A 25,252-nucleotide genomic window follows, 5' to 3' on the forward strand; every position below is an offset into this window, starting at 1 on the left:
GATGTAGTTTTTTCTGCTGTACTTTATCCAGTTAGGGCAGTATAACACACCTAATACTTTTAGACTAATCTGGACAGTTTAGAACTCATAAACTACTAGAAAGCAAGCTTTTGTATCTGAATAATCTATACAAAACATGATGCAGCAAAAGTGGTGCTAAAATATGTTTGTAGAAATGTTTTAATATAACCAATAATCCTATATCATTTTACTAAAGTAAAACCATAAAATGCTTCAACTGTTCATTATAACCCAAGTTTATTTGTGTACACAAATGATGTTACTGAGCTTATACCAATGATTACAGGACATATTGCCCATCAGCAAGAGTTCAGCATGAATGCACACAGAAAAAAAGCAAGATATACAAGGAGCATAAAATGGGTCAGTAGTCGTATTGTGCTCTTATTCAGTGTTTCCAAGAAACTTGTTTATCATAAGGGTGAGAACCTTAGCAAAAAATGTATAAATCATTAAAGACTGTGGCATATTTAAAATATACATATCACTCCTGTCTTTTTTCTTAGTTTTAGTTAAATTTATGTTATCTATGGAAATGACAGAATTAATTTCAATGGGAATTTTATTAACTTACTACATTCTTTGGTTTACTTTTACTTATAATTTCAAGCATCCAACACTGGTTCTTCACTGATGTCCGTTGACTATTTCACTTCTGTTTTATGTTTATTTTGCCTCTTGCTGTGCAACAATGAAACACAAACTGAATGAAATGACACTACACAAGATAGCTATTAAACAGGATTTGTGGATTCTGTAGAAGTTATACTTGGGAGCCTTGATAAAATTAATGATTTTGTAATATTTCAAAACTACCATTTCTGAATCCACCCTCTCCCTCTGTCTCTATTTTCTGAATTTATTTCTTCTGTCTTATTGCTAAACTTTTCTATCTCATATCTCATGCATTTGTTAGGTTTCCTTTTGTACACATACTGGATCCACAAACCTGTCAATTTTACATGCATGCAACAATCTCTTAAATTCTACAAAGTATTATAGGTGTTTTTTTATATATAAACTATCCAAAACAAGAACAAAATCAGTGTGATACAGCACAATATAGTACGTTTCAATAATGTTAATTAACATACAATTTTGCCAGAGCATTATGTCCCCATAATTCATTTTCTCAATGTCTTACTTTAGATAAGTCATACCCTATTGCACTACTACAATCCTTCTGGAATATATAAACACTGGTAAAACTTCTCTGCATAGTCTGAACAACCTCTGAAAATCAATATCAGTTCAATAGTTTTACAGTGCAGGTAACATAAAAAAGCCATATTCCAATAACAAAATAATAAATTGTTGTTCCTACTGTAGCTGATATTCACACTCTTGTATTACTATAAATAAACAGGATTCATTCAGCACAGTTGTGGATAATAACTAAAGGAAAATTAATGAAGGTTCTCATAATCCATTTCTGATTCCAGTGTTAAAATACAATAAATAAAAATATAAACACTTGCAATTATTTCATACCTGTTTGACTGTTCCAAAAAAGAAAGCAGCTACTGCCTGTTCTTTGTAAGCAGGGGGTAAACAGGTCAGTGGAATCAAATTGCTTTTAATTTTGTTAAGCAAGTGTCTGATTGGTTTTCATACTGGAAAAGCTAGGGATGAATCAATAAAACATTCATTAACTAACAGGGTTACAATTACGTGGCAACCAATGACACTTGCCTCTGTAGGACATACATTTTTAATTAGCTAACCACCCCAGTCAAGTACGGCACAGAGCTGAGCCTAAGATGATCAGGACCTATCTTTCTCACTTCTGTCACCATGACTGCTGCAACATGGCAGTAATAGAACCATGAGAGACAATCCTCACTATGACAGAAATCCACAGTTTGTCTCTCTTGGTATGAGCTAAGAAACAAATATAATCAGTGTAAAAAACATAATGCTACACTGGTTCTTCACTGATGTCCGTCGACTATTTCACTTCTGTTTTATGTTTATTTTGGCTCTTGCTGTGCAAAAATGAAACACAACCAGAATGAAATGACACTACACAAGATAGCTATTAAACAGGATTTGTGGATTCTGTAGAAGTTATACTTGGGAGTCTTGATAAAGTTAGTGATTTTGTAACATTTCAGAACTACCATTTCTGAATCCTCCCTCTTCCTCGCTCTCTATTTTCTGAATTTATTTCTTCTGTCTTATTGCTAAACTTTTCTATAACTATCTTATATCTCATGCATTTGTTAGGTTTCCTTTTGTACACATACTGGATCCATCACTTCACTATAGATAAACAGTGCCTTATTTTTGCCTTTTACTGTACGCTTCCACTTATTCAGAGTAGGGCTAATCATCCACCCTGTCTTTATGCTTTGAGGTAATCTGAAAGTTTCATGCTTATTCATGTACTAATCACTTCCTATAAAATATATATGCATATTAAGAAGAGTTTTTTCAGTTTCTCCACCACTCCACATTCACAACAGTATTACATGGAAAAGTAGGAGGAAACAGTCCCTAGGACCAACATCTCCTCATCTCGCATGACTTATTGAGACTCAATCAATTGTGCAAAGACTCTTTATGCCCCATTACCTCATTGCACTCAGATACACTTAACTACCATGTGACTAGCATGCGAACCACTCCTAGTTTTCCCAGCATTTTCTTTCATGTTGTACATGGAACAGAATTGCAGGTGGGTCCCCACTGAAATATTGGCACATGAAATGCCAAGTGCCAAAAAGCTGTAAAAAGACCAAATCCCAGAGAAGAGCGAATATTAAAAATCTCTCATCTTCTTAAAACTTCCTTTGGGGACAACAGGCCCCCTGCACTTCCCATACCCCATAGCTTATATATACCAACTCCGAGACTGCCATACCTCAGACAAAAGGTAATATTCAGAGAAATTGCATCTCAGACTTGTTATATACAAGTCCAGTCTTTCAGCCATTCATACTCAGTGTTTAGGACTCATTCTAGTTGGTTGGTCCCAACATTTCAAACGGTCACTCTACATGGTTTTACTGAAAACAGTAGGCCTACAGCCACCAGCATTCCTGAATCCATAATGAAAATGCCGCAACACAAATCAATTGGACTTACATACAAACAAACCAATAGAAAATTTTGATTACTGAATGCTCAGTCTAATTGAATATATGTTTATATGTTTTACCTTTATGTTTTGTTATGCTGCTTTGATACAACCTTTTAGCTACATGTCACTGTCTTGCATTTTTTCTGCCTGAGGTCATGGCTGAAAAGGGCCTTTTGACCTTTAAAAAAATAAATAGCAAACAAATCGACACATATATAAAAAATGAAGACCAACAGCAAGTACACACAGCTATGCAACTCTGTCCTCCCTTCCTTCTTCTCTTCCATGTGCCAAACATCCCAGCCTTCCTTGTTTCCCTTTGTTGACCTAAATACCACCGCAGCTTCCAGCAGGTTGTTGTAGGAATGCATTACCTTATTTGTAGAAAAAAGTACTTCCTAAATTCATATTCATTGGCATCAAGGAACTTAGTTTGAATAACTATGAGCATATTTGGATTTTCAGACTGATTAGCCTCACCTCTTAAAGTCTAAAAAACATTTTGATTTTAATGATTTTTTGCACAAGGCCTGCATATGTAGTTGCACTTTAATGTATATAATGTCTATGGTAGGGAACCATTGTGCAGTCACTCTCCAAAATTTGTTTACACTGTTACTTATTCACATACACATTTTAAGTAATTATTTATGGTGACTGCAGTACTGACTGCACCTGTTTTTTCATCCAAATAAATGAATCCTGATATTACAATTACTTTATCCCTTAGCAAAAGTTCCACTATGGGCTGAAAGTGATGGATGTTTTCCCAGCCTTTACTGTTAAAATTTAAAGTATGACATTAGCATATTCACAGTTGCTACTGCATATTTTATTCAGTATCACTACAAACCCTTTGTTTTTAATCATTTGTAAGATGAACCACAGAAATAAACAGCAGACAGGCCTAATGCTTTATTTTGTACATACTCAGATAGCTCTAAAATAAGTAATGAATGTTTCTGTTTCAGTGAAAACATGTCTCTGAAACTTCTTATAGGTTTATCAAAGAATATGACAATTTATTTTCCTTATTACAGGTGAGTAAAATCACACCTAGCATTGGGGAGCCTTCCTTCATTGGACTACTGCTGGCTTTATCCTTCCCTTCAATTTAATTTGGCATTTCTTGCTCATAAATGAAGGAGCTGTTACTCTGGTGGATGAGCATGCCTTATGCTCATGCATGTTACTATGTCACTTATCACACCAGTAAACTATGCCCAGGACGAGTCTGCCGTTTTACCCATAATTCTTTTCAACTGGAACTTGGGGCTTACATTCATCATGGGAAGGTTCCTGTATCTGATGCAAAAAGAATTGAAGCCGTCTAAGTTTTTTTGTGTCTATCAAGTTTGAGGCACAACATACATCAGTATGCTTCTCTTGTCTGGGGAAAGACCTAACATGACATGTTGCCAGGAAAACTACCTATAGATGTAGGAAGGCGAAGGTCTTAGCTTCTACCCGGAGAACAGCAAAGTGAGAAAGAGTTTAGTGAAGGTATTAGTGAGAGGATGTCTCTTTCAGCCCAACACCTTTGCCAGTGCAACATCAAAAAGCTATAGAAATGGAGGGCAAATATTGGTTACAGCTTCCTGAAGTTACATTTGTTCTAAAGATGGCACAATGCCTGCTCTTAACCTTGACTAGCTACGGTTCAACCTAACATCTGATGTCCATTTTGATGTCTTATCATTGCCCGAGGTGAGATACAGCTCTAGCAATCACTTTTGGGGAATGTCCTGGAGTGCACACACTGCCCATATCTCAGTTGATCTATCAGATGTTTGCAATATCTATCCAGATATTGGGGAGTGGTCCCTTAAATCATTTAGCTGTAACTTGCTATAATTCCTCAAAACTTTGGTCGCTTCTCCCAGCTTCATCAGGATTCCAGTCCTACTAATACAAATTTGTGACCCAGGTTGAAGAGAGTTCATTAGTTACTTGTATAATGGGATTTGGAGTTTAGACCCTGGACTTCAAGCAGCTGAGGTCCTTTAGAATCTTTCCATGAGAGTGTAGAACCTCATTGTTAAAGACCATGCTGTGATGCCTTCTACAGAACTATCAGTTCCCAACACCCTGTGCCCATATGTTATGCGTTTGAGGTAATGATGATTTTCTTGACCATAGATGCCCTTCCCTTGCTTATAGGTTGCACAACATAGAATGTTTTCCTCAATACTCTAGACCCATTTTGGTTGAAGGAAAGGTTACTGTCTACATGCGTCCTCAAATTCTTGACTACTGGTTATTTGGGAAATGTGTTTACAGCCTGTAAGTTTCAGATAAAATAGATCTGAAAGTATCTGTAATTGTTCTTCTAGGATATCTGTGTAGTAGGGTGATAGGTATACTCTGACACACTCTTGCAGTGAGTTACCATATAAATTAACAAGAAACATGTCTAATGGACCAGATGAAACAACCTGATTCATGTAATGTACCATCTGCTTTACAATTAACATACAAAGACTTCCAATAAAGAGCATAGATGGAGTAAACATTGCATCAGAGAATAACAATGCCCACTAAGTGTTAAGAATATCTGATTGTTATTTCTGAATTCAGAGCTTTTCTAGACCAACTAAGAGAAAGCTGGGGTGGCAGGATAGACAGACAGAAAGCATTATGATTACAGGTACTGGTTTTGGCTTGTTTCCTTTTGGAATCATCCTACTCTGATTCAGTTTTCCCCATGAAACTGTGGGATGTGAAGTTGTTCAATTTCACCATTCATTCTTGACTGATGGGTTTGGCTCCGGTACAGCCACATGCAAAACTTGATGTCTTCCAGTAGCCCGAGGCCAAGCCCCTATCCCATGATGCACTGTAAATTACCCCAGATCTAGTTTGCCACGCCATCTGATCAGAGGTTCCAGTGCAAGCTTGGACCAGTACAATTTAAAAACTTTTCTATTTAGCAGTTAGTTAAATAATTTTGCTAAACTTTTGACTTAGGATAGTTAGATGGTTAGCTTTTATAGCTTCCTTGAAGTTCCCCTTCCTGTGTGTTATTATTACTCTTTAAAATATCGGCCTTGTGTGTTTTGGCCTAGTTATCTCTTAGAGCGTGTGTTTAAATAGTTTTTCTAGTGGCTATAAAAAGCCTTTTTCTATTTTTAGCCTTTTATGTTGTGGCCATAGTTTCTGTAGAGAGTGTGTTTAAATAGCTTTCTAGTGGCTATATACAGCCCTTTTCTAGTTGCTTAAAATTTTTTAGATTCTTTATCTCAGGCTCGTTTCTGTGTGTGTGTGTGTGTGTGTGTGTGTGTGTGTGTGTGTGTGTGTGTGTGTGTGTGTGTGTGTGTGTGTGTGTGTGTGTGTGTTTAAAGCCTAGTAGCTTTATTAATATCTGGTTTGCATGTTAAAGTAGTTATTATGGCAGATGATAAGGACAAACATCCCAAGTCGGTTTTCAAAAATGCCCAGACTGCACTCAGAAAATGTCAGTGACTGATGGACATGTTACCTGTGTGTATTGTTTAGGGCTGTCCATTTACAAGAATCTTGTGCTATCTGCCTTTCCTTTTTATCAAGAGTGTTGTTAGAGAGGAAAAGGAAGTTAATGGACAGGGGTTTGCTTAAACACCCTTTTCAAGAGGCTTTGAGTGACCAGGATGTGGTCAGCAAATCTTCTAAGTCCTCTGTTGAATCTAAGGACTCTAAGCACTCAAAAAAAATCAAAAAGGTCTGATGACTCTGCGACATTGGCTCCACAGACTTCAGAGCCAACTGTCTTTTCTTTTTGAAGCCGGCCCACAGCCTTGGAGCCGGTAATCGAAGTGCCTCAGTCACCATTGCTCCAGTCGGCATCATCTGTGCATTCATCTAGATCATCTGTCAGCCTTTCAAATTTAGATATGGATCGATTGGTGCAGAAGATTTTACAGGCACCAGGCCTTGCTAAATTGTTGTCGGCTCCGACCCAAGAGGCTTCAGAGCCGAAGACCACTACTCCTGCTTTGGCTACTCCTCCTCCGAGCCGTATCAGCCCTTCAGAGCCAGAAGAAGTAGACCTGCTGATCGTGGAGCCTTTGGAGCCAAGACCTGCTCCAGTGTCCTTGGCTCTATCCACTCTGACGTCCTCGGCACCGACTGGAGACTCTAGGAGCTGACACTCTCCAGTCAGATTCAGGGAGGATAGTCGGACCAACTTGTCAGTGCCGACTCTTCCTCTTGGGGCTTCAGCTCGGATGAGCTTGGCTCCTATCTCTGGCATGGAGCCCACTGCCTCAGTGCGGGAGGGTTTGATGATTCCCTCGGGTCTGTTGATTCCTTCCCATCGGAGCCATGGTGTCTTCGAAGCCATTTGGAGAGCTTTGTCTCCCAAGACATTCTCGACTTCAGGCCTTGCTTCTTCATCTCCTAAAGTGCCTGTGTCTGCTTCTGCTTCCATCATCCAGGCTAAACCCAGAGCCTCAGGTAGTCCCACAGGGTGCCCCCTGCTCTTCCAAGACCTCCCCAAAGGCTCCCACTGAGGAGGTCCCCAGGAAGAGATTGTGCAAGAGGAGACACGTGGACTCCACACAGGAGTCTATATCATCTGACACTGACTTGGATGAGTCAGAAGGGTCCCCATGGTCTCCCTCTGAGGATATCTCCTTTGCTGAGATACTTGAGATCCTTAGGCAGAGGGGTGATTGGCAGTCCAAAAGCCCTACTGAGGATGAGTCAGTTCTCCTGAAGGTTTTCAGGTCTCAGCCCTCCACCTCTTGGGTGTCTCCACCCTTCAATGAGCTCATGCAGTTGGTTTCTTGAAGGGTGTGGGAGTCACCGGAGTCCATGGAGCCTGTCCCTAGGAGGCCTAACAAGTATATATCATCCCCACCAGACAAAACTTGCTTAGCCAAAGGAGTCCTAGTTGATGTCATGGTGGTGGCGGAGGACACCAAAAAGGAAATGTCTAAGACTTCCTCATCTATCCATTCTCCTAATAGAGAGTCTAGGATCATGGACATATATGGGAAATGCATGTTCAGTTCAGCGAATTTTGCTCTCCGTTCACTGAACTACTTAACCCATTTTATTAGGCTGCAAAGAGATCTCTGAAACCATCAGTCAAGAATGAAGGCGAGAGGAACAACTCACATGGAACGTTATGGTGAGTACATAACTTCTTATTATGTCTCATGCTCAGAAGTACTAATAACTCTCCCAGTTACCACTTATATTTAAAACAAAAAGAATACTTACACTCCCTACTTTTATCCAATGAAGGGAAGGAATGCCATTCAGTATTAATTCCTCATGTTGCTTGATTCAATAACATTCAACAAGTCTCACAGTTTTGTACCCTTGGTTCTATCTGTGCAGACCTGTTAGGCCAATACATGATATCACAATTCCTCTCTTTACACATGTTGATGCCTAAGTGTGACTCCTGTACCTTAACTAGCATATTCTCATGCAGATGAGCAGGGATGATAACTCCTTCAGTTTTAAACGACAGCCGTTTCACACATACCACATTATTGGAGTATGGAACATGAGGTATAATGACAGAAAGCTCTGACCTCACAGTCTCTGGCTATCTTGTCGTGGCAACATCACACAGAAGCTAAAGCTTTACGTCATTGTCAGTGCACGTTTTTAATTCCTGCAACTTTCTAACAGACACTGGTAGTTGACAAATTGTCCATAAAACATCCAGGACATTCTCAAACAAATCATCTGTGCATTCACCTAGATATGTTCTCCTGTGGTTGTTAAACTTATACATGAGCTTGTCTGGTTTATCCTGAACTTCTAAGTCATATTTCTGCCAAGAAAGCAGCATTATTTTAAAACATGCAGATAATTTGTGTAATAATTTTTTAAGGTGCTTTGAAGTGGTTTATGGTTTGAATCCACTATAAGCCCCTTACCACAGTTCTGTGGTCGACCTTTTAACAAATAAACACTATGGTAAATATCTCTTTTTCAATTTATGCATCATAATGAATACATCCGGGAATCTATTAATTCTGTAGTCCTGTAAGCTACTGGCCCAACATCTTTTAATAACATTGCATCAGCACCTTGCTGGTTGCTATATACCTTCTTAGTGTAGGTTGAATCAAATCATAAAACATGGGAATCAGTGGTACAATAGCCAAATGTTTCAGCATTATTTATTTATTTATTTACATTTGTTAACCAGGTAGTGTCTGACTGGGCTAGTAGCCCATTTTCAACGGAGACCCGGGGAGAAAATCTCCGGTACAGTGAATAATAGAATAACAGTTATTAGTTATGTACATAAATAAACAATGCCTTTTAACAAAGTTACATGAACAACACAAATAATGGAATGAAAGCATAAGAATAAACTTAAACAAGTTAAATAATAACAATATGTATAGTGAGTGTGCAAAAAAAATACAAAGACTGTTCAGACAATGTCAATATGTGATGGATTGTTTGTCAGAGTGAGGTGATAAACCTCTTGTTTATGAAGAATTATTTAGATAGCAATACATCAGGGATCAGGGAATTAGCCTTTTCCCTGTTGCAGTGCAATCTCAGAGTTAATGTATATAGTTAGCAGGGATGTGGGGGTACAAGGGGATTGCCCCTTGCAAAAAAGCATTTTTCTCAAGTTTTTTTTTTTTTTGGTTTCTCTCTTCTAATAGTCAGTGTTATGGCACTCGGCATTCAGAACATTTGATTTAAAGAAATTAATCTGTTTTGGAAGGTGGGAGGAAACCACAGTACCAAGATAAAACCCACTCAGACATGGGGAAAACATGCAAACCCCACAAAGACAATGACCATGACCGAAGTCAGTACTGAACTTTACATCCTGGAGCTGTGAAATAGAGATATTTTCTCAAAAGCGGATTGCTGCCCTTTAAATGTTTGAAAGGGCTTTTACCTTATCAGAATCCATTTTCTGCCATCCTCCAAGGAAACACAATGTATGCATTTCAGAGAAGCTAGTTATATTTGATACATGCCCCGGTTAAGTTTCAAACCATCAGATCTCAGCCTGTCCAGCAGCCGTAATAGAAGCATATCATACTCTTGCTTGGTTGTTGTTGTTTGTCTTTCAGCTTTTTCCTGGTAAGAGGTCACCACAGCAGAACTCCGGTCCGCTAATGATTGGCAGTAGATTTTTACGAAATGCCAAGGTGTTAGCTCAATGCCCAACCTTCAACGAAGGCAAGCCCATTTACGCACGCATGTCATTTGAATGCTACCCAACCATGGGGAGGACATGCAGACTTCACACAGAAGGTACTCCCAAGCTAAGCTGAGAACTGAACGGGAGAATCTCTTGCTGTGAGGTAACAACGCTACCGCCATACCATCACGGCACCATATCATACTCTTGCTTGGTAGCACCCCAAATTAGAATGCTAGAAATTATGATGACTACTATATCTATATCCTTTAAGCTATAGTTGTATTTGTCCCTGGATCGCATTTGAAGCCAAAAAGATACAGATGGTAGTGTCAGGAACCCACTTCTTCCTGGAAATATGTTAAAGGTACATAGAGTGGAACTAGTTTCATTCAATTTAATCAGCCAGAAGCCTGAGTTAGAATCAAGAACAGACAAGAGTTTATCAAGTGATGCAGTAGCTGCTGCTTCCTTAATCATCTGAAGTAGATAATGGTCCCTGAGGTGTTTGAGTTTGTTTCTTTTCTGAAAATTTGTATGTTGCTAGAATGGTTCTGTATTTACATTTTTCGGTTGTCAATTTTTTTTTCCTTCATTGGTATGTACTGTGTTAAACATCTTGTAAATTAGCATTAGTTGCTTGTATTTGTTTAGGTGTACTGGGGGTTTTGTTTCTCTTTCAGGGAGTTACCAATGGGATTCAGGCACACTTGCTGTTGTCTTCTTGCTCCAAAAAAAAAAAAAAAGAAGAAGAAAAGGATGGAATTGATTACTCTCCCTTTACAACCTATTTGTCTGTTATCATTGCTGTTGAAGGTAACCTTGTCCCTGGTCTGTAGCTATCCAACTGATCTTGAATTCCGGCTGGAGAACAGGTAGCCACACATGTTTACATCTTATATATTCTGAATATACTGCAGCGATAATCCTATCATTCAAGCATTTATAGGCATGCTGAGCACAATTACATGGCTGTACTATCTTCCATATTAATCCACAGGCTTTATAATCATAATGTTATGATTTTCCATATAATCTTGCACTACTGTTGAGTTTCACCCTACAGCTTTTTCAAGAAGACTATTCCAATTATTCACCACCCTTTCTGTGAAATATTATTCCCTCCTACTTAACAGAAACATATGCTTTGTATCCCCAGATGGTGTTCTCTTATTGTTATACATCTGTTTTCTCTAATATTGCAGTCATTCAAATAATATGGGTCCCACAGAAATAGTTAACATTCTCTATCATATCCTTAGCAGAAATTGCTATTCTATCCCCGGTTCTACCTCCTTTATTTAAGAGTATACATGTTAAGATCTTTAGTCTCTGTTTATATTACTTTTGATGGAAAACATGTAGTACTTTCATTGCCTTACTCTAAACTGTCTCTTATAGTATGTGCCATCATGCTGATAGAGTGTAGGGAAAATGTACAATCAACATGAAATAAAATGGTGATTTGGATAAAAACAGTAAGTACAAAATGTCATTCTTGTAAATTATGGAAACATGTTTTAAAACATGTTTGACTTTGGAAGGCAAGGCCAGTCAATATCCTCATACAGAAGGCCTCAACCTCTGAGCTCGCTTCACTTCAGGAAAAATGTAATTTCCATATACAGTGCACAGCCTGGCTAACTGCATTATTTATTATTTAAAAATGTGGATTAGTCAATTTACTGCCCATCACTTAGGTGTCATCCTCTCACAGTAATGAGGTGATTAGTGTCAGAAAAATATGTATTAATGTGTGTATTAGTAATATGCTTAGTGCATTTAGAGCTTGAAAAGGGTTAACACATTTATTCTATTTCATACTGCATAAATCTGTACAAACTGCAGATGCTTTCTGACCTTGTATTGTCAGCTAAAATCTTGCTTGTGCCTTGGAAATTTACTGAGAAGCAGATGATTCCTGCTTATGTTAGGAAAATAATGAATAGAACAATACTGCTTGTATGAAGCTTAGACAAGAAGTTCCGTTTGTGCTGTGAGAAAATACACAGCTGTAGAAGCCATAGATAATTAGGACAAAGCCTGTTTGAAAATGTGAACTGCAATCAGCATTTGCTTGTATCTGAATTAGAAGAGTACCTTGAAATGTAACACTGTACAATGGAAGCTTGTAAACGAATTAGTGCCCACCAAGGCCAGGTTGTTTTTCTCAAAAGTTTCTCACAAATCTAGTCATGTCAGCAGAAAATCTGAGTAACATCTGCTGTAGAACAATACTGAAAGTTGTGTTTGATTACGTCAGCCATAGAAGGCCATGTCTTGTAAAATAGTATAAGAATGAGCATACTTCCTGTTAGTAGTTAGACAAATCCTTGTATTTGCATGTTTTTGTCTCCTTGCGACAAGTAAATAAATATACCTTAACTGAACCTTACGTGTATTGGTCTTTGAAGTTTTTTTCCTTTGACAGATTGGTTGTTGGGACCAGAAACCCTCACTTTGCCTCGGATCAGACAGGCCAGGTGGCTTGAAACCGTATGGGGAAGAAACCACATCGGTTCTTCTTAGTTGAAAAGCCCTCCGACTGAATTGTCGTACAAAAGAGGCCATCCACTTTCTGATCTGCTACTGAAGGACGGGTTTACTCGAACCAGGTGATCAATCACGAAGGCTCAGGTAAGGTGAATCTACTTTTTTTCTGTTTTAATTCAGGGACTAGATTTGTATTTATTTTGTTAAGACTTTGTTTATACAAGTCAGGGACAAAAAGATTACTGTCTTGTCATAGATCAGGGAAACAGAGCAGGTAGGCAGTCATTCTGAAGAGACTATAACAAAATCCGTGGTACCACGTTAAAAATAAGGAGTTACGTAATGATTAAAAGGGTAGAACAAAATGGGTAATAATTGTACAAAAAGATCCCAAAATCCGCCGTTAACCGAAGACGCGAAATACATGCAGTCACAGCGTGCTGATAATATTAAATACTACTCAAAATGGGTCAATAAGTATGAATTTGATGGTAAATTAGAAAAATCCTTGCTTGTCAAACTTGTCAAACAGCTTAAAACCAATTCTAGAGGTTGGGTAAAAAAGCAACGTCAATTAGGAATTCCTCAGGCACACAGGTGGATTGAGGAAGTAAACCAAAGGGAACAAAAGAGTAATAATTCGAAAGCAATGTTTTTAGATAAGGGGGACAATAACTTAGTAATAGAGTCAGCCCCTACGCCTCCCTTACCAGAATATGAGGCAAGTGAACAAGTTAGTCCACCCCTGCGATATCCTGCTGTCACTGTAAGTAGAGACACTACAAAAGCGAAACCGTTTATTAGAGATCCCGTCGAGACCAGGTCTCAAACACGGGCAGGAAACTCAAAAGGGGACATTGAGTTATATCAAATGGGTAGAAATTCACGATTTATGAGTGAAGAAGAAATATGCCCACTTATAGAAGTGCCTAATCCTCAGGCAGGGCAAGAAGGTCAGGACCCAACTATTCTAGTATATAGACCCTGGACTCCGGAAGACATCTGGAAAGCCACTGAGGGAATTCCCCATCCAAAAGTTAATTTTAGAAAGTTCTTAGAAGATTTACAAGGAATGAGGCTAAGTTATAATTTAAACGGAGAAGAGGTAGAAAAAGTAGTCAGACAAATTGTGGGACCAGATTGGCACATGATTAGTGGCGACTGGAATCCCCATGATGCTGCGCTCAGGCCCCTCCCACATAGCAGCGCAGAATTAGATAACAGAGTGAAAGGTCTTACAGACCGCATCTCTGAGAAATGGAAGCCTAGGGCAGACTGGACTTGCATTAATCAATGCATCCAACAGGAAGGTGAAGCTATTGACAGATATTATGCCAGACTATTAGAATGTTTTAATAACCATTGTGGAATGCAGGTTCCTGAAGATCAGACACATGATTCCCCATATGAGCAGCAGTTAAAGAATGCATTTTTGAAAGGCAGTATTGCACCCATAAGCAACTTTATTACAAAGCACATGGTAGATCATCATACAAGCAGGTTACAGTCATTACTTGAATATGCTAGGCATGCCGAAAGGCATTTTAATAGCAAAAAGAAAAAGAAAGCCCAAGTATTTTCTGTAGAAGATGGAGCAGAAGTTTATGTAGTACAGTCCGGGAAAAAGGGCAAGAGAAATGCCCAGGGAAACAAACAATCTGATCAGCGATCAGAGGACTTTGAAGGGCGAAAGAAAAGGGGTGAATGTTTTAAATGTGGTAAGAAGGGACACTTGGCAAGGGATTACAAGAAAAACAAGAAAGCAACCACGGAAGATAAGGAGGGTGAGAACTGACTATATGATAGTCAGGAATCACTAGAAGAGGATAGCAGAGAAAGGACAAATGAGAATGTGATAGAGGGAGTAGAGAATGTGACAGAAGAAATAGAGAAAGGGCAGGAAGTCACGGACAGTGAAGAAAATGAAATATTAGATTTGGCTTTATTGAGCTTAGAGCTCTATTTAGCAGACACAAAACCAGAAGTTACACTCCTGGTAGAAGGGAGGGAAGTCAGATTCTTGTGTGACTCAGGGGCATCACGGACCCTGATACAGCCCTCCAAACTGCCAGAGAACTCAGAGTCACCTGATTACATATTAGTGAAAGCAGCTAATGGACAGCTGTATTGTGAGCCCCTCTCCCATAATATTGTGATAACTGATCCTGTTTCAGGATTGACCCAGAAAAGCAAAATTGTTGTTTCTGCAAAATGCCCAGTAAACCTCTTGGGCAGAGACCTTATGCAGCTATTTGGTATAGCAGTAGTTCCGACTATGCAGGGTATGGAAGCACAGCGACAAATTGATACCTTTGCAGTGTAAACGGAGGGCAAAATGTTTTATTGGTACAGCCAGGACTTGGTTACGACTGGTCCAGGGGCAGTGACCGAAGAGTTGATGAACGTAGCCATCAGCAAGTTCCCCTCCCTTGACATTGATAAACAGCATTTGTTGCACTGTACTCTGTATTATTGTAACACACCAGGACCTGATAATGAGTATGAGCAAGAATTGTTTAGAAATCGTGCAAACAGATTAATATTACGTAATCTGTACTGGGACACAGAAGGGAACAGTGTAGCCAGCTGTTCATTGCCCAGGAGTTCTTTGCACTCTATAAATCTAATCGATTACCACACGTTAGCTTAACTAAGGGCATGAATGTAAAATGTGTAGACTTAGGAGAAAAGGTCACGAGATGGGAAAAACAGACAGAGTCAGAACTGTCAGAACAGGGAATACAAATACAAATGCAGAAGCTGAATTGGATAACTCAGACCCACCCAGCTGTACACTTGCAGTCTAGCAAGGACAGCTGATTAGCACTCCTATTGAAGGAGGAAGAGAATGCCTTACAGAATATACCAGAAACTCTCTGGTCAACAGGAAAATCAGATGTAGGACTTATTCGTACAGCAGGACCAGTTACTATTATGCCAAAGTCAGCATTTAGACCACAATAAAGACAGTATCCCTTAAGAAAAGATGCAGAGGTAGGAATCAAACCTATTATAGCAGCTTTACTTAAGGAAGGGGTGCTGGTGGAATCTCCTGATTCACCATGTAACACACCCTTATTTCCTGTTAAGAAAGCGAATGGAGAGTGGCGTATGGTCCAAGATTTACAAGCTGTAAATGACGCAGTAATACCAAGGGCACCTAGGGTGCCAGACCCACACACCCTGTTGAATGATTTAAAACCTCAACAGAAATATTTTTCTGTGGTAGATATCAGTAATGCGTTCTTCTCGATACCGATACACCCTGACAGCCAGTATTGGTTTGCATTCACATTTCAGGGGAAAAGGTATACATATACGTGACTACCACAGGGGTATTGTGAAAGTCCAACAATATTCTCACAAGAAATGGCAAGCAACTTGGCGGGATTTACCCCACCAAGAGGTAGCCAGATTTTGCTTTATGTTGATGATATCCTATTGGCGTCCCCCACCCAGCAAGATTGTAAAGAAGACACCATAGTGCTATTACAATTTTTAGCCACTGAAGGACATAAAGTAAACAAAAATAAACTGCAGCTTTGGAAAAAACAAGTTAAATACCTAGGATATGTAATATCCAAGGAAGGTAGGACATTAGATGAGGACAGAAAAGTAGCGATTTTGCAAGCACCAAAACCCACTACCAAGAAGGAAATGATGTCCTTCCTGGGTACAACTAATTTTTGTCGGAGTTGGATTCCAAACTATGCCTTGGAATCTGCACCGTTGACTAACCTGATTTATAAAAAGCCTATAGCAGCACAGGATTTGTTACAATGGACACCAGAAGCAGAATCTGCTTTCTGCAAACTGAAACAGTTAATAGCGTCCTCATTAGTTTTGGGATTACCAAACTATCATAAACGTTTTTTCCAAACTGTAGATTGTAAGCAATGTTATATGACATCAGTGTTAACACAGCAGCATGGGAACAAGCAACGCCCTATTGCTTATTATTCATCACAACTGGACCCAGGGGCACGGCCTTTACCTCACTGTGTACAAGCAGTAGTTGCAGCTGCAATGGCAGTACAGGCTTCGGCCTCAGTAGTTTTGTTCCACCCTCTCATATTGAGAGTGCCTCATGCAGTTGCAATTATTTTACTGCTAGGCATCTTTCCTGTATGACTATATTGTTGATCCAACCTCATATGACAATTGAACGATGTACGACTTTGAACCCTTCTACCTTGCTCCCAACCCCTGCAGATGGCACACCACACAGCTGCCTGCAGGTGATTGAGCAAAAGACACTGCCTAGAAAAGACCTTACAGATGTTCCCTTGGATGATGCTGAGGTGACATATTACGTGGATGGCTCATGCAAAAGGGGTCCTGCAGGACAGAATCTAGTAGGATATGCAGTAGTTTCTGATATTGAGATTATAGAAGCAAAATCTTTACCACACAATTTATCTGCACAGGCAGCAGAATTGATTGCCTTGACACTGCATGTACCTTAGCAAAGGGTAAATGTGTGAATATTTTTACTGACAGCCAGTATGCTTTTTCTACTGTACATGTTTTTACGCAACAGTGGAAAAATCGAGGAATGATAACATCTACTGGCAAACCAATCAATCATGCACAGTTTATTTTAGATCTTTTAGAATCTATTCAGTTACCTCAGAAAGTAGCTATTTGTAAATGCACGGCTCATACCAAGCAACAGGACAGGATTTCAAAAGGTAATGCGAGAGCTGATACAGCTGCAAAGCAGGCAGCTTCAGAAATATTTCTTTTGAATGAGGAATTACAACCCTCTGAGATTTTAGACTTAGAAATGTTAAAGACAATGCAGACACTTACTACGCAAGTTGAAAAACAAAGATGGGTAAAATGAGGAGCAATTCTCGAAAAGGGGCTGTACATCTCTAAAGAAGGGAAACCAATATTGCCGTCTAATTTGTTTAGATATGCAACTTTGTTGAGCCATGGGCAGTGCCATGTCTCAACAGGGGGGATGGTACAGCTGGTGAACCAAGTGTTCACGACATATGGATTCTTAAATTACACTAAAAAATTCTGTTCGATGTGCCATGTTTGTAATAAACATCATGCACAAAGGGCGTTAAAGCCCAAGCAAGGGAGTTTCCCTACACCACCGTATCTGTTTCATACTATCTGTATGGATTTCATAGAGTTGAATAAATGTGAAAATAAGAAGTATTGTCTTGTCATTAAAGATATGTTTTCCAGATGGGTGGAAGCCTTTCCGGCAAAAATCCAGAAGCAGCAACAGTGGCCAAAGTTCTTGTTAAAGAAATCATCCCTAGATTCGGCATCCCGGAAAGGATCTACAGTGACAACGGCACACACTTCGTAAACCAGACCATACAACAGTTAAGTAGACATTTTGGTATTTCTTTAAAAAAATCATTGTGCATATCACCCACAATCTGCAGGGCTAGTAGAGAGGCATAATGGGATTTTAAAGAATAAACTAAGGAAGTTAACAGTAGAAACACATTGAAATTGGGTGTACTGTCTGCCCCTGGCACTGTTGAGCATGAGAACTGTTCCGAATGCAAAAGGATTGACTCCTTTTGAAAAATTATTTGGAAGGGCTTATTATATACCTCACTGGAAATCTCTCATACCTGCAGACCAGGAAGCTGACAGTACACTAGCTGAGTACATGCAAAACTTGTTAAATTCTAAACATTTGTTGCAGTCACATTCTGTTTCAGATAAAGAATGAACCAGACCGTCAGAAGTGGCAGTGTCCCCTGGAACTTGGATTTGGGTGAAGACAGTAAAGCGAAAGAATTGGGCATCACCAAAGTGGGAAGGTCCATATCAAGTGCTTCTGTCGACACCCACTGCAGTCAAGATAGCGGAGCGTGCCTCCTGGATCCACCTGACACACTGTAAATTAGTAAAGAACTTTGAACTGGGCAAAAATCTTGTCACATGCCAAGAGTAAAAATGATAAGAGTTCAGAAGAAACAGGAATGCAGAACAAACCTTTCCTCAGAAGTATTGCATAATCATTCTGTTAACTGTACTAGTGACAACAACCTTTTTGTTGTGGCCTTTCCTTTTCCCAGCCACACAGACTGAACTGAATAAACGTGAAGCATTACTCATCGACTGGCATCCAAACTTTAACACTTACCAGGCAATTAAATATGTGTATGCTGAGACTTTCAATGTTTTGAATTGCTGGATTTGCACAGCTTTGCCGACAGCATACAGGGGGGTTATTAATGACTACAGTCCCCTAGGGGTCAATGAGACCTGGGAGAACTTGATTTATGATACCGCAATCATTACATCACAAGATAAAATAGCATTGCACTTGTCTGTTCCACAAAAGGGAACTGTGTGTTTTTATAAAAATGATACTGTTCAGGTGGGTTGGAGCAATTGCAATGTGACTATTCCTTATAAATGTTACACTAAAGGTAACAATGTAGATCTTTATTGTAATACAAACTATGATTCATTTCTTGGATTGATGCATAAAACACTTGATGAAGTAAAACATAATTCTGTTCTTTATAAACAACTGTCTATAATAGATAGAAAAATGTTTCGTGCAGGGCAAGTGTATATTCATAGTAAGGTTACTACTAAAGTAGAGGATTGTTATTTTGTGTGTGGCAGAAAGGCATACAAATGGTTACCTGAGAATTGGTCCGGCAGTTGTTTTTTGGGTTACCTGGTTCTGGCAATACGACACACTGTAGTTTTGCCTCGAGGAAAAATTCGAAATGTCTGAGAGGTGGTCAAAAAACCTGTAAATCCAGTGGGACAAATCAATGTGGATTGGAAAGACCATCATTCCATAGGCAAAGGACTGACACATATGGACTTGAGTGATAGCGTTATATCGTGGGCAGGCATATCACTGGCGTATGGAGCAGTGAAATTGATATGGGAGCTGAGAAAACTGTCAAAATTTCTCGAAGTAATGAGGAATGCAACTTTTTCTGCTCTCGAATTGGTGATGGATGAACTGAATGCTATGAGAACTGTAGTGCTTCAGAACCGCATGGCTCTCGACTTCACCCTAGCGGCGAGAGGTGATACTTGCGCTTTAATCTAAGAAGAATGCTGTTTGTATATTCCTGACCATAAACACGAGATAGACAATCATCTTGAAGTAATTCAGCAAGTGTTGGCCATGACCAAACCAGGCCCAAACCCACTGACGGACCTTTTCCAGAAATGGTTTGGGGGGTGGGGTACCATCCTAATGAACATCCTGATTACCATTTGTGTAGGAATGCTCCTACTGGGAGTATGTGTTTGTTGTGGCATCCCCTGCATGAAAAGACTGATTAAAGATTTTATGGACATGTCAGTTTCTGAAACCTTATATCAAAGTACTGAGTTTGAAGAACTGTTAAAAGATTGAAAATGCTTTCATAAGTTTAAACTGAATGACTCTCTTAACTGCAAATCCTGAGTGGAAGAGGTTAGGAGAAGAAAACAAGCTGTTTATGCTTATTTTGAAAGTAGAATAAAAGTATTAAAAGGGAGGAAATGTCAGAAAAATATGTATTAATGTGTGTATTAGTAATATGCTTAGTGCATTTAGAGCTTGAAAAGGGTTAGCACATTTATTCTATGTCATACTGCATAAATCTGTACAAACTGCAGATGCTTTCTGACCTTGTATTGTTAGCTAAAATCTTGCTTGTGCCTTGGAAATTTACTGAGAAGCAGATGATTCCTGCTTATGTTAGGAAAATAATGAATAGAACAATACTACTTGTATGAAGCTTAGACAAGAAGTTCCGTTTGTGCTGTGAGAAAATACACAGCTGTAGAAGCCATAGATAATTAGGACAAAGCCTGTTTGAAAATGTGAACTGCTATCAGCATTTGCTTGTATCTGAATTAGCAGAGTACCTTGAAATGTAACACTGTACAATGGAAGCTTGTAAACGAATTAGTGCCCACCAAGGCCAGGTTGTTTTTCTCAAAAGTTTCTCACAAATCTAGTCATGTCAGCAGAAAATCTGAGTAACATCTGCTGTAGAACAATACTGAAAGTTGTGTTTGATTACGTCAGCCATAGAAGGCCATGTCTTGTAAAATAGTATAAGAATGAGCATACTTCCTGTTAGTAGTTAGACAAATACTTTTATTTGCATATTTTTGTCTCCTTGTGGCAAGTAAATAAATATATCTTAACTGAACCTTACTGGTCTTTGAAGTTTTTTCCTTTGACAATTAGAAAGGTTTGCAGTTCTCAGGAAAGGATCTTACCAGCATTCTCTAGAAGAGGAAGTAGCTTCTTGTGTTCTACTGGTTGTGGTTTTACCTTTATGGTATGTACATTTATGTTTTCTTTTTTTGCTCTGATTTTTACACAAAACCGCCTAGTACAAGCATCTATGAATTACAATACTATGCAATTTACCCTCCGGAGCAGTGGACAAGGATGCTAATGGTAACCAGAAAAAACAGGAATCTTCCAAGAGGTGTTATTTTAGAAGTATGCTAATGGACCTCATTAGAATAGCCACCCTATCAGCTGCATGTCTTGCTGCTCAGAAGCTCAGAGCTGCACTACTGAGCAACAAAGGGCACTATGTATTGTTTCAGCCTTACTTGGTTTGCAAAGCAACTTGCATGGTGTTGCGTACTACAGAAGTCATCACCAAACAGTAACCAATGTGGCCAGATGGTCAGCAGAGTCAAACAGTTTTTATGAATTTGAGACACATCTGGATTCTGACTTATGTCGATGGCTTTTGAACTCACCTATGAAGAAGTAGAGATCGGGTGCTTCTGTAATATATATGGCAGGGAATTCAAGCTGTATAGGCCAGTCTTACTAAGTCATCATGCATAACATGAAATGGTAAGGAAGGATTGTGAGGAGCAACTAAAATGGAAAGAATGATCATATGTGACAAAGGAGAAAGAGTGAGAGATTGATAAGCACAATGATCTATGTGTTCAGGAATGTAAAGGAATGTAAAGGGATGGACCCTCTATAATTCCATGATTTTGGAAATGGAATTCCTGTTCTACCTTCTAATGGTTTATAAAACTATAATTCTTAAATGCAACATAATAAGCACAGCTAAATCCATGGCCTTACATAAGATTCTTCCATCACATAATGTAGCATGGATTTATACTGTTTCTCTCGAACTACATCACTACCTCTGAAGGAAATTCATAATTAAGTGGATTTTCACAGAACAGCTTTTCATTAGGCATTGCTCACATTTATTAATGTCAGCTGAGCATTCCTGTAGATGTTAGCTGCTACTTGTGATACTGGATAAACAGAAACTGAGGTTAAGTGTTTTTAAGAAAGTAACTGGACTCCAGTTTCCCCTTTACAGAGGCTGGCATGAGTTTTCATGTTTAAGAAGACACAAATCTGTGTATGCGGCTGTGCAGAGCTTGAAGGGAATGAGTGATACATGAGAAAGTTAGGGTAGCTGGAGAAGACAATATTTAAGCTGAATTATGTATGAGACTGTGCCTGTCTATAGATAGTCTTTTGGAGACAGTGAAATGTAACTATGTAAGGTACGTAGCATAGAAATGCTTAGCAATCAGCCTATTTCTTTAGTTAGTTAATTTTATTTGTTAATGGATGGCTCCACCTGGAATAATGAATTGTTGTGGCAGCTAAAATGTGATGCATTTAGGCACCCAGGGATTAATGAAATGTGCTCCATAGCCTGCATACTTAAACTGAGGAACCTTAAAAGATAAAGGCCTGAATTTTCCTTGGTATATTTTTTCAGAATTTTAGATTGTTTAAATTGTTCATTCTGTACATCCATCTATGTTACCATTTTTACAAGGTATCTATATTCAAATAGATGAATTTTAATATCCTTATGGTGCATAAGAATGTTTTTAACAGTAAGTTTTATCCATTTTTTATCTTTTTCTTATCTAATTTATTACTATTTATTCATTTCCAGTCTTATAAGTGTTATTTAACATTTTTACCAGGTGTTAGTGGCTACTTTTCCAATATACTTCTAATGTACACTACTGAGGTATTTTGAAATGTATTTTTCAATGTATCTTCTAATGATTTTCTTATACTATTCCAAGCTAGGTCTTTTATTTAATGTAATTAATGTTTAATTGACCATGTGATTAGATTTACATTCTGGGAGAGTGTATATAAGGTCTTGCATTCAGTATTGTCTTGTCTTGTCTGAAGAAGTACAGGTACTATCCTGTTACTTTATTTGTGAATAAATAATTATTTTTGGAGTGTATCCAGGTCATGTTCATACTTTTTTGTTATTTACCACCTGGAATAAGATCATTTATAATGCAGGCCGGGGGGCTCCAAACATGCAATGTCTGCTAAGAAACAGTTAAACTATACATACATTATCTACGAGGACAGAAAGGAGTCAGCACTTGGGAATCTACTATGAAATGAAGAAAATAGATGCATATGTTTGTGGTAGGTAACAAATTAAAAAAAAATCATATAAGCCATTTGTTCCTTTCACATTCGCCAAGTTGAAGAACTCACTACCTCTTTCACTAAGACTCATAGGTTTATAAATTGTTTGCAGGACAAAAGACTGTCCAAAAGCACCAATTCCCTAAGATTTGCAAATGAATAAATAACTCCCAAACGCTAAAGGTGGTCTGTCACAAAAACAGTCAATATTAGCAGAAAAAAAGACAGAAAATCCACCCAAGGATGGCCAATCAACGTAATCCACAAGTGTTTCAGATTGTATACAACAACAGTCGAAAGCGCTTATCGGATATCTTCAAGGGACAGTGTTGAGCTTTTTTATTTTTCATTTTATTTTCAAGTCGAAGTTTTATTCGTATTAAAGGACCCCAACCCTGGCCCTACCATCTCCAACCCCAATCCTCATAATCAGACTAGAAACCACAACTTCTCCCATATTACAGACAATAGAAAGCCAAGTGACTTCCTTCTACTAAGCCTAAATATTAGAAGTATATCAAACAAAGTCCATGAACTCCATGCCAATATAGACTTGTACTCTCCAGATATAGTCTTCCTGACAGAAACCTGGCTAAAACCTCACATTACCAGTGAGCAAATACTCCCCACAGGTTATGGCATACTAAGAGTAGACCGGCTAAACAAGAAAGGAGGCGGTGTAGCTATAATATTTAAACAGCATCCAGATCTTAAAATCATCAGCTCCACAAGTAGGCAATGAAGAAATAATATACACCAACCTCAAAATAAACCAAAACAAAACCATCAACATAATTGGATGCTACTTCCCACCTGGCCAAAACATCCCTCCACTAGAAAACCTCCTCAGCTGGTCTACCCACCATCTCCCCCAAGAAACTATAATTTTTGGTGATTTCAATATTGACTGGCAATCCTGTTCTGGCAACCATCCAACCCATCATGTAAACCTTCATGGCTTCACCCAACTAGTCCAGTCGCCAACCAGGATAAATAAAAACTCCAGCAAGCACACTACCCTGGACTGGATACTAGTCAGTAAGAGCCCCCCAGTCATATATAACAGGCTGCTTATCAGATAGCCTCAGTGATCACTTCCCCAACATTCCTACTCAAAAAATACCTATACCAAGCTAAACCTGTCATCTACCGTCAAATACGTAAAAAACTAAACTTTAACCCACTCACATTCATCTCATCCCTCAAAGAATGTAACTGGCATCCTCTAAAGTACCTCAGCCTTGATGACGCAGTTGAATTTTTTAATACTACCTTCCTGAGCATCCTTAATTACCATGCCCCCATAAGACTTTCCAGAATCAAGGCACAACCCTTCCCATGGCTACAGAAAACCACTAAGTCAGAAATGAAAAACAGGGATAAAGCCTGGGAGCACTGGCACAAAACCAAAACCCCCTCAACTAGACAGAAATTCCTAGAACTACGCAATAGAGTCAAAAAGCTAATAAAACAGGACAAATTCCAATACTACCAGTCTGCCCTAGACTCCTCTCAACACAGCCCCAAACAGTTCTGGTCCTCCATAAGCTCCATCCTCCACCCAGGTAAAGTCAGTACCCCTCCTCCTAACATCCCTCACTCCTCAGAAAATATTGCTACCTCATTCAACACACACTTCACACAAACCATACTATCACTAGCTAAACAACACAACCCCCCCTCCAACCCACATCTTCAACTAGTAATCTCCCCACTGCCTTCTCTTTTTCTTCTGTACCTACCTCCAACATAAAAAACTCTTAACTAAACTTAAGCCCACCAGATTAGCAGCAGACAACCTCCCAAGTGAATACCTACAAATCGCAGCTGATGCTCTGGCCTACCCAGTATCCATCTTGATTAACCAATCTCTGTCAGAAAGTTACATTCCCACACTGTGGAAAGTATCACATATAATTCCCCTCCACAAAGGCGGACCCTCCACAGAACTAACCAATTACCACCCCATAGCTATTCTCTCTCCACTCTCCAAAATACTAGAGAGATGCATACACTCTCAGGTCTCAGACTACCTCCTTACTAACAACCTCCTTTCCAATACTCTGCATGGTTTCCAACCAAACCATAGCACCACCACTGCTTTATTCTCCTTTACTAACACTATCCTTCAGCA

At 39.0% G+C, this 25,252-nt stretch overlaps 2 protein-coding genes across 9 annotated transcripts in view; one reads left to right on the forward strand and one right to left on the reverse strand.

Annotated features, from left to right (window-relative positions):
- Positions 1-1,584, reverse strand: part of DNAJC5B (DnaJ heat shock protein family (Hsp40) member C5 beta) — a 534,023-nt gene extending 532,439 nt beyond the window's left edge. The window contains exon 1 of one of the 3 annotated variants that reach the window (XM_044067379.1): positions 1,513-1,584. The gene's annotated coding sequence lies outside the window, so the exon portion shown is untranslated. The remainder of the gene's footprint in view (positions 1-1,512) is intronic. The other 2 variants (XM_044067381.1, XM_044067380.1) reach the window with 2 other exon arrangements.
- THEM6 (thioesterase superfamily member 6) overlaps positions 1-25,252 on the forward strand; it is an 838,692-nt gene that overhangs the window by 559,212 nt on the left and 254,228 nt on the right. The window contains exon 6 of one of the 6 annotated variants that reach the window (XR_006364263.1): positions 10,898-11,089. The exons of the other annotated variants lie outside the window; for them this stretch is intronic. The gene's annotated coding sequence lies outside the window, so the exon portion shown is untranslated. The remainder of the gene's footprint in view (positions 1-10,897; positions 11,090-25,252) is intronic. 6 annotated transcript variants of the gene reach the window in all.

The sequence above is a fragment of the Protopterus annectens genome, chromosome 3.part1 (genome assembly GCF_019279795.1).
Source record: "Protopterus annectens isolate FY-2018-M chromosome 3.part1, PAN1.0, whole genome shotgun sequence".
Lineage (NCBI taxonomy): Eukaryota > Metazoa > Chordata > Ceratodontiformes > Protopteridae > Protopterus > Protopterus annectens.